Raw genomic sequence first — 8,053 nt, 5'->3', positions numbered from 1 at the left:
ACGAATCATCATCTTCATACCACTTCCTGTCGTATTCTGTCGTCTTCGCCAGCAGGATCATCCGGTTGTTGATCACGTGACGCAAAAAAAGTGTTTCCATTGCAGTTTTGCAAAATGCATCCATTTGGATATGACTGAAATCTCTATCAAGAGCAACAAACATTTTATCAAAAAAACTCGACTTCTTTTCGAAATTGGTGTGTTTCCATTAATCAAATTTATTTTCATAATTTCAATTTGCACAATTTTATGGTTATGGTTAATCACAGCTACTGTAACTATCAACATCTGGCAGCATATTGTGCATCATCAGGAGCATAAATATCCCTAAAAGTCAACATCAGCGTGCTTTAGGGGGCTTGATAGCACTGATGAAAAGAAAACAGGAGTCTGCAGATTGGTGCTCGTGGTTGGCAGACTTTACAGCTCGTCTGGTCAGAAAGGTGTGTCCCCGGATATGCGGTGGCGCCCCGGACCACAGGGGACACCGGTGGCACCGGCAGCAGCGTGCCCTCTGACTGCAAAGCGCTAAAACAGTCTGACCCAAATGGGCTGTGAAGGTCTGAGGTGTAGTGGGAGATTAACAACGTGTGGTGGCTGGAAAAGGTTTGTGTTTGCACACAGTAAATACTCTTTCACCCTTCTGCTGCAGAACGAGACTCAGACGTTATAGGTGTTATTAATAGAACGATTATAGGTACAGCCAGAATAGCATGTTTATGTCCCGGCTTCATCACAGCCAGGGAAAACACGTTACCGACATTTAACACCAGGATATACCCATTAAAAAGTGAGACTTGTTAAAGTGGAGACTAGCAGACACGTCTGTACACTTGCTTGTATAAACATAGATTATGTGGTGCCAGTTTAGGCACTCCAGATATTACTGTATACTGACTGTAAGAGGACTAAATGAGTTTGTCAAGGTTTCACTTACTGCGAATAAAAACTGTTTATGAAACATTTGTGTGAACATTTAGAAAGAAAATCTCCTCCTCTCTTTACAAAAGTTGTTTGCTTGGAGGTTGAATCAACAGACAAAATGTTCACAGAGATGAAACACCAATCCAGTTCAGTTAAAACCTGCTTATTTCATGTCATTTCTGTGTACATCTGTTTGATTCAGATTTATCATTTTCTTTAATCTCTGCTACTCTAAAAGGTAAACTACTTGGTTAAATGCTATCGCAGAGCAGCGGCACAGGATTCAGCTTTCCCTTTGAGACTGTTTGGATCGGTGTACAAATGTTTAACAGTGTCGTGAGTAAACACAAGAGTTAGGTGTTGAAGTTTAGAAGGAAGCGGTTCTGAACTGTGGACACTCAAAATAACCCCCGCAAATATCCTCACAACACGAAACTGGATGTAATCTCTTGGAGATTAGTTTATATTTTATCTACACGCACGGTTTAGCCCAGAATATTCTGAAGAAAAACTAATTTTAGCTAGCTATTATTGTTTGCCAAGAACTCATCTATCAGCCCAGATTTGATTGATTTTTGAGAAACTGAGTTTTGGGTTTGCATTTGTAAAAATGCTCCTTCTTCATCATGTACTGCAGATTTAACCAGATTTTTGTACTGAAAACAAATATCAACATTTTCTCCCAGCTGCATCCATGTCCTCATCTTGACTCAATAAACTCACTGGAAAGAAAAAAAAAAAACTTATATATATATATCATTGTGACCTTCCTAGTTAAAAATGTAGGAGAATAAAATTCCAGGAAATAATGCCATTAGGTGTGGCCGTCAATTAATGTTGAATGAAATCATGTGTATGACTGAAAATATTGTGACTAGGATGGGGAGCAGAAATTCCCTCACTGAACCCATAAAGGGATTATAGGAGTCAGTTTTTATACTGGGTGTTGCTAATGTAACCCAGCTACACACACACCATGAATGAGTTTCTGAAATATACATTTATTTAACACAAACTGAGGGTAAAAGTCAAAGTTCCTAATATGAAGTGTGAAAGTCAGTTCTGTAATGTGCATAAAAAAAATCAACAAAGCAAAAGGCAGCAGCAGAGAAAAGTTGATGAATAGATTATTAGAAATGTTTTGAAGTACTATGTATTTCTCCATCATGTTGCTGACAGTGCTGTTTTAAAATCTTATATCATTTTCTCATTTGGTTTTATTTTGCTAGAAAGGAAACATATTCCTGTCGTTTTGGAAAAAATCTCATTTTTTACTCACTAAGACTTTGTTCATTAAACAAAGACATGTTTTAAATAATTAATCAGAAGCTTAACAGCTTTGTTAACAAATAACCATGACAAAAAACAGGTCAGACTCCTGCCACACCTTTGAGTTTCTTTATCAACCAGTTGTTTGTAAATATATTTGCTTCCTATTTGCAGCAGCTCTCCACAGACTCATAACAACTGCAGCTCCGGCCTCCGTTTGACTCCTGAAGAGCCTTTTATGGTTTTGGACTTGGGTTTAGCTTCATGTGGTTTAGGGGCTTGTAAAGGCATTCCCTAAATTTCTCCATCATATCTCAAGTCTTCTGAAGCATCTAACATTCCCTCCAGGATGTTGTAATGTTTTCTTATTGTTGTTATGGCCTAAAAGTACTGATTTTGAGGCACTTTTTTCAAAAAGTTGCTAATTTTTTGCTGCTGGTATAATAGCTCCTCTTTGCTCTTTCTAATTATGACAACAAAGATTTATGTTGAAGAGCTGAGCTCCAGGACTTCTGGCCAGCTAGTTTTACCGCTTTATGTCCTGTACAATGGCTGCTGGAAAAGACAAGTTGTTACCATTCCGAAACCACTTGCTGCATTCCTGTTGGTTGTTCAGGAGACTCCACTTTTGCTATTCAAAGATTTTATACGGTTGTATAATTGCACATCTGTTTGCAGCCATTTTTACATATCAGTTTAAATGTTGTTAATGAGCTAAGTCGTGACTAATAGCCACTTATTTGTATTTAAAGTAACAAGAGGCCCTAAAGCAGCTAATTCTGAAAGAAACTGAAAATAGGCAAATATCTAAGACTGATTTTCTGCAAAAAATGTTATGAACATGTTTTGTTTAGCCCATAAACCTATCCTAACCTGCTCGAGGAAGAATAATAGATCACCTTTAAAATTATTTGAGAACCATTTTCTTTCCACTTTACTGTTTTGCAATACTTTGTATTGCCGTTTCACTTGAAATCCTAAAAGAAATACATGAAACTTTGTGGTTGCAATGTGAAAAAATGTAGAGAAGTTCAAGGAGTGTGAATAATTTTGACAGGCACAGCAAAAGATGCGGTTCAGCACATAGAGCTGGAAGGAAACTGGTCTGACAGTGGTTCAGAAATGCAAACAAGTGTGTATTTGAGTCCTGACGGAGGCAAGACGCTGACACATGGCTGACCCCTGCCTGGCATGTGGTGGCAGCTTATTTTACAACCCGCGGGGGTCACTGAGGGGTGATTCATGGTGTGTGGTAGGAGGGATGAGTCCCAGACGGCTGCTGAAGCCTCTCGGACCGTCGAGCGTACAGGTGAAGCGCAGAGACCAGGTCGTCTGAAAACAGCCTGTTTTTACTGCTGCGTGAAGCCTGATACCAACAGCCTGAAAGACAGATGTGTTTTACACCGAGCAATATTCTTCCCACTTTCAGTGTTTACACTGGACGGCTACGTTGAGTGACATCAGGGCGGACATTTCCCTTTTTTTACATGCTCAGCTTTGCCAGTTTTCATGCTAAATTTTGAGAAATAGCTGACCTGACGGATGAGGGTGAAAGCTGTAATTTGGTTTCAGCTTTTAAAAGGAGTCTTTGAGATTAGTTTTTTTCTTCTTTCAACCATATCATAAATTATAAAAACAAGGATAAAAGTTCAGCTTTTCAGTCCAGGTGATGATTGAAGGATTCCCATTAGGTGCAAACCCGGAGGAACTGCAACAGTTTCAGATTTCTGTGAAAACCTGTTCTTCATGCAATGTTGAAGGCAACAATTTAACATCCAGTTTAATTGAGTTTCAATTCAAAACATCTTATGTTCAATATAAATCTATAACTTCTTTGACAGCCAATGTAGCGAGTCCAGGTCCTTTCAGCTTGTCCTATTTATATTCATTTTCTTCCAGATATTTGGTGAATTAAAGCAGACAAATATAAAATTAGAAAAACATAACTCAGTGTTTCCCTCTCACCAAAATATGACATTTCTCATCAGAAAAGCCATTTCAGGGTTTGTCTGCAATAACCTGGAAAAGTGTTTCGAAAGATGTTGGTAAAAAAATATATATCAGATGTCTGTAATTTTGAGGCTCCAGCACATTTTAAAAGTTTCTCCAGAACCAGGTTTCTCAGGTCTCAGTCCTTTTTAGCTGATTGGTAAAACAAACAAATGAAAAAACTTATGTTTGTTTCTACAGCAGCCAGATTATAAATCGAAGACCTGAAAACAGACAATAAAAACGATGGATGGACCGACGGAAGGATGGAAAAATTGATGGATGGATGGATGGATGGATGGATGGATGATTCATGTACTTTTTCTTCTTGTTTCATTAAAAACTAATTGAGTGATATAAAGTTCTGTTTTCCAGCCAAAATGTTTCCTTTCCATCTTGCGGTTTCTGAACGTTGCTCACTTGGAGAAACTGAGAGTCTCTGAATCAGATCGCTGCATTTCCAGTCATTGTTTAAAACCCATCAGTCTGTATCTTCCATTAAAAACAACTTTTATTTTTTACATAAAAGTACATTTCGATGTTTCCTGACTATTCCTCTCACACTGACAGAGGAGATTCATATCCGGTATCATGACAGCCATCTTTGTTTCTGATTGCATTTGTCACGGTCAAAATTATATTTTCCCTAAATATAAAACCAGTAAGATTTCAGGTTGTGCTGCTGGCACCAGCTGAGCTATGCAGGGTGCACGGGGTTGTAAACATTTCCTCTTCAGGTTTTGTCTGCAGCAGCTGCAATCTATTTTCTCTCAGACCTGAAATGCCTTTTCTGTGCCAAGGCTTTTTTCCTCCTTTTTCCATCTCTGCTCCGTTTTTTAAAGTTAACTTCCTCTGTGTCAGGCATCCAGCTTTTTATTTGGCAACTTGAAAGGCAAAAGAAGAGAGGCCACAGAGGATCCCAGGAAGAATCTCTGAGGTTTTTGTCAGACATCATTAGTACCTTTCTTCACTTTCCCTCCTTTTAATCTTTAAAGCAGCAGCTAAACTGCGACTGCCTGTATGTGATCATGTCGTTTGGACGTCACCATGTGAATCCACGTTTAATAGTCTCAGGGTTAAACCTCACTGAACCCAAGAAGCTAATTTGTGCTTAAATTTTTTCCTAATATTTACTAAAAAACTTTATATACACATGCAATAACTCTGCAATCCTCCATAATTATGTCAAACTTTCAGATTTGCTAGCATGATAGATCGGAAACTTTCAGGTTTAGACTGAAAAGTGTCCAAGTGTAACATTTCCGCTAAGTCGTGTGTCTTTTATTTCTCCTTCCTGCCTGTGTTTCTGAAGAGCGCCCTGCCACTGGAGGGCTCTCTTGCACCAGGATTGGCGGTCGGTGAAAGCCCATTTGGCACGTAGTGATACATCTTTCAAATGTGTCTTCAATTAGTGGGCTGCAGTCAACACCATCGTCTGACTTGGAATGTCAGCTGAATGGAAGATAACCTCCTTGGTTTTTCTTTTATCTCACTATAAAAACCCCAGTGAGCGACAGTGCAGGGTTGTATACGTCCCCCTCACATTTGCTGAGCAGATTCAGAGTTAGAGATAGCAAAAAAAGCCACTTCTGAGAGATACTTTTCAGTTTTCACTTCAGTTCGGATGTGAATCATTGGGGTTTGATTGAGCAGTTTTGCAGGGGAAGTTTCCTGTTTCAGTGCTGCAGTAGATACACAGGCAGCCTTCTTGGAGGAAAGTGGACAGGTGAAGATTTTACAGTAGCAGGGAGCAAATAATGTGTCACTGATTGACCAGTTTGGGATTGAAGAGTTACATAATGCATCCTGATGTTAAGCACCATTCAAAGTGTAATATTTGCAAGAATTTGAAGTTCTCAGTTTAAATGGAATTCATACATCTGGTATGTAAATTGAGTCTCTGTATCTTTAAAAAGTCCTTTCTGAAACTCTGCCTTCAGGAAGTCATCATCACATCTCTCCTCTTTTAACAGCGTTTTTACCAGCGTTGTACTGAAAAGTAGCTCCTATGGCGACTCAGCAGATGAGCAGTTCCACCAGGTGTTTGCTTATTGCTGCTGGCTAGTCTGAAGGAGCTGAGAGGGGGAGATTCAGGGAGGTGGAAGCTCGGAAACTTGTAAACTGCAGCTCAGAGGAGGAGCTTCGCCTCGAAGGTGAGGCTAGGTCCACCCTGGTTGAACGGTTGCCATGGAGATTACTCAAACATGCATGAAAGAATCAACGCAACAGTCCAGGTATGTTCTTGATGTGCGACTGACATTATAGTCACGCATCAGAATAACAACCAGGAGAGTTAAAAAGTGAAATTAAAATTAAGAGAACAAACATACAGTAATCATTAGCTTGTGTTGCTGCCTGCACAACTATTAGCACATCCTACTGTTTTCCAGTCACAATTCAGCTGTGACGTAACTTTGATCGCCGTCTTTCCTAAACAAACTGAATGCAGTATTAGCATTTCCAGAGCCGGCCGAGCAGGAACCATTAAATATTTTACTTTAATATTTGTAAATATTAAAGCAGGGCTCCAGAAACTAAACAACACTAAACTAAATGCACTTAAAGGTCAAAGCACTAATCAAAAAACTGAATCCAGGTAGCAAAACGTATTAAAACTGAATGAAGAACAAACAATGGAAAATAAAAACGAGAAGCTAAGCAACAATTTGACCACAGCCTACAATGGAAACAAAACAAGTGATTATCAGCCAAAAATAAAGAACAGGGAGTACATCAAAAAAACCACAAACACACAACTATGTTTGTTTTATGAAAACATAATTATCTGTACTGACATGGTATGCCGGCTGTGATACACTGAACTTATAAATGCACAAGCAACAGGAACACACTCTTCCCATCTTACACACCTCTTTCCTGAACTCCAGTATAATGTTATTGTAAAGTTTCCCACCTGTCTGCAGCTGTCAGCAGGGTGTTCCTACTATGGCTACCTCCCACTACCATGTGTCCTCTGTTAGCGCACACACCCACCCACACACACACACACACAGACACACACACACACACACAGAAACAGTAGCAGGGGCCTCCATGATCAGGCGCATTATGATCAAGTCACGCAGCGCAGGAAAGCAGCCAAACCTTACGACTTTCAGCAAATAATAATGCAAGATGGCTGGGAAAACGTGTGTTAAACACGCTTTCCTGACACAGAACATCTTTGTGGTTTGAAAAATAAAATTGAAATTGGATTTACCACAATGGCTGAAGTTTCAAACAATCAAATTATTAAGATAGAGGCTATTGAAAACACCGAGGCGAGGAAAAAGTTGATACAAGCCGAAAATTGATCAATTAAACAACTAGAGTAAATTTTTCAACAAGTGTAATAACAGCAGAATGGTAACATTTATCAGTTATTTTAATGGACTAAATCAGTGTTTCTAAACCTTTTTTGGGCCAGATTCTTTACAGTCCCCGTTAAATAAGATGCAGGCTAATTGCACTGATGTTTTATTATTTATGTTATTATTGTTGCTGTAATTATTCTTGTTGTTTCTCTATTATCAAAACATCTTTTAAAAAGATCACAGATTTATTAGTCTTCAAAAACAAAAAAAAACTACAAAAAGAAACTTTATAAACAGGTGATTAAAAGACGTTCCATTTAAATTAGGTAGGCCTAATTTCAATTCAAACTTTAATTATCACAAACAGCAGCCAGTCAGTTCTTTTCTTGTGCCAGTTTCTCATGTTACAAGTCTTACAACAATACCAGTTTAAAGTTTGAACTACTTGTGGTCTGCCTCATTAAAACATGCATGAGTCTACAACTGCATCCATTGTAAGTTTATTTCCCTTCAGTGTGGTCTCGCATTTCAGCTTACCAAGCAATATTTTCCTTTTG

This window comes from Poecilia formosa, unplaced genomic scaffold (genome assembly GCF_000485575.1).
Source record: "Poecilia formosa unplaced genomic scaffold, Poecilia_formosa-5.1.2 Scaffold303, whole genome shotgun sequence".
Classification (NCBI taxonomy): Eukaryota; Metazoa; Chordata; class Actinopteri; order Cyprinodontiformes; family Poeciliidae; genus Poecilia; species Poecilia formosa.
Note: the sequence above shows the minus strand (reverse complement) of the source record.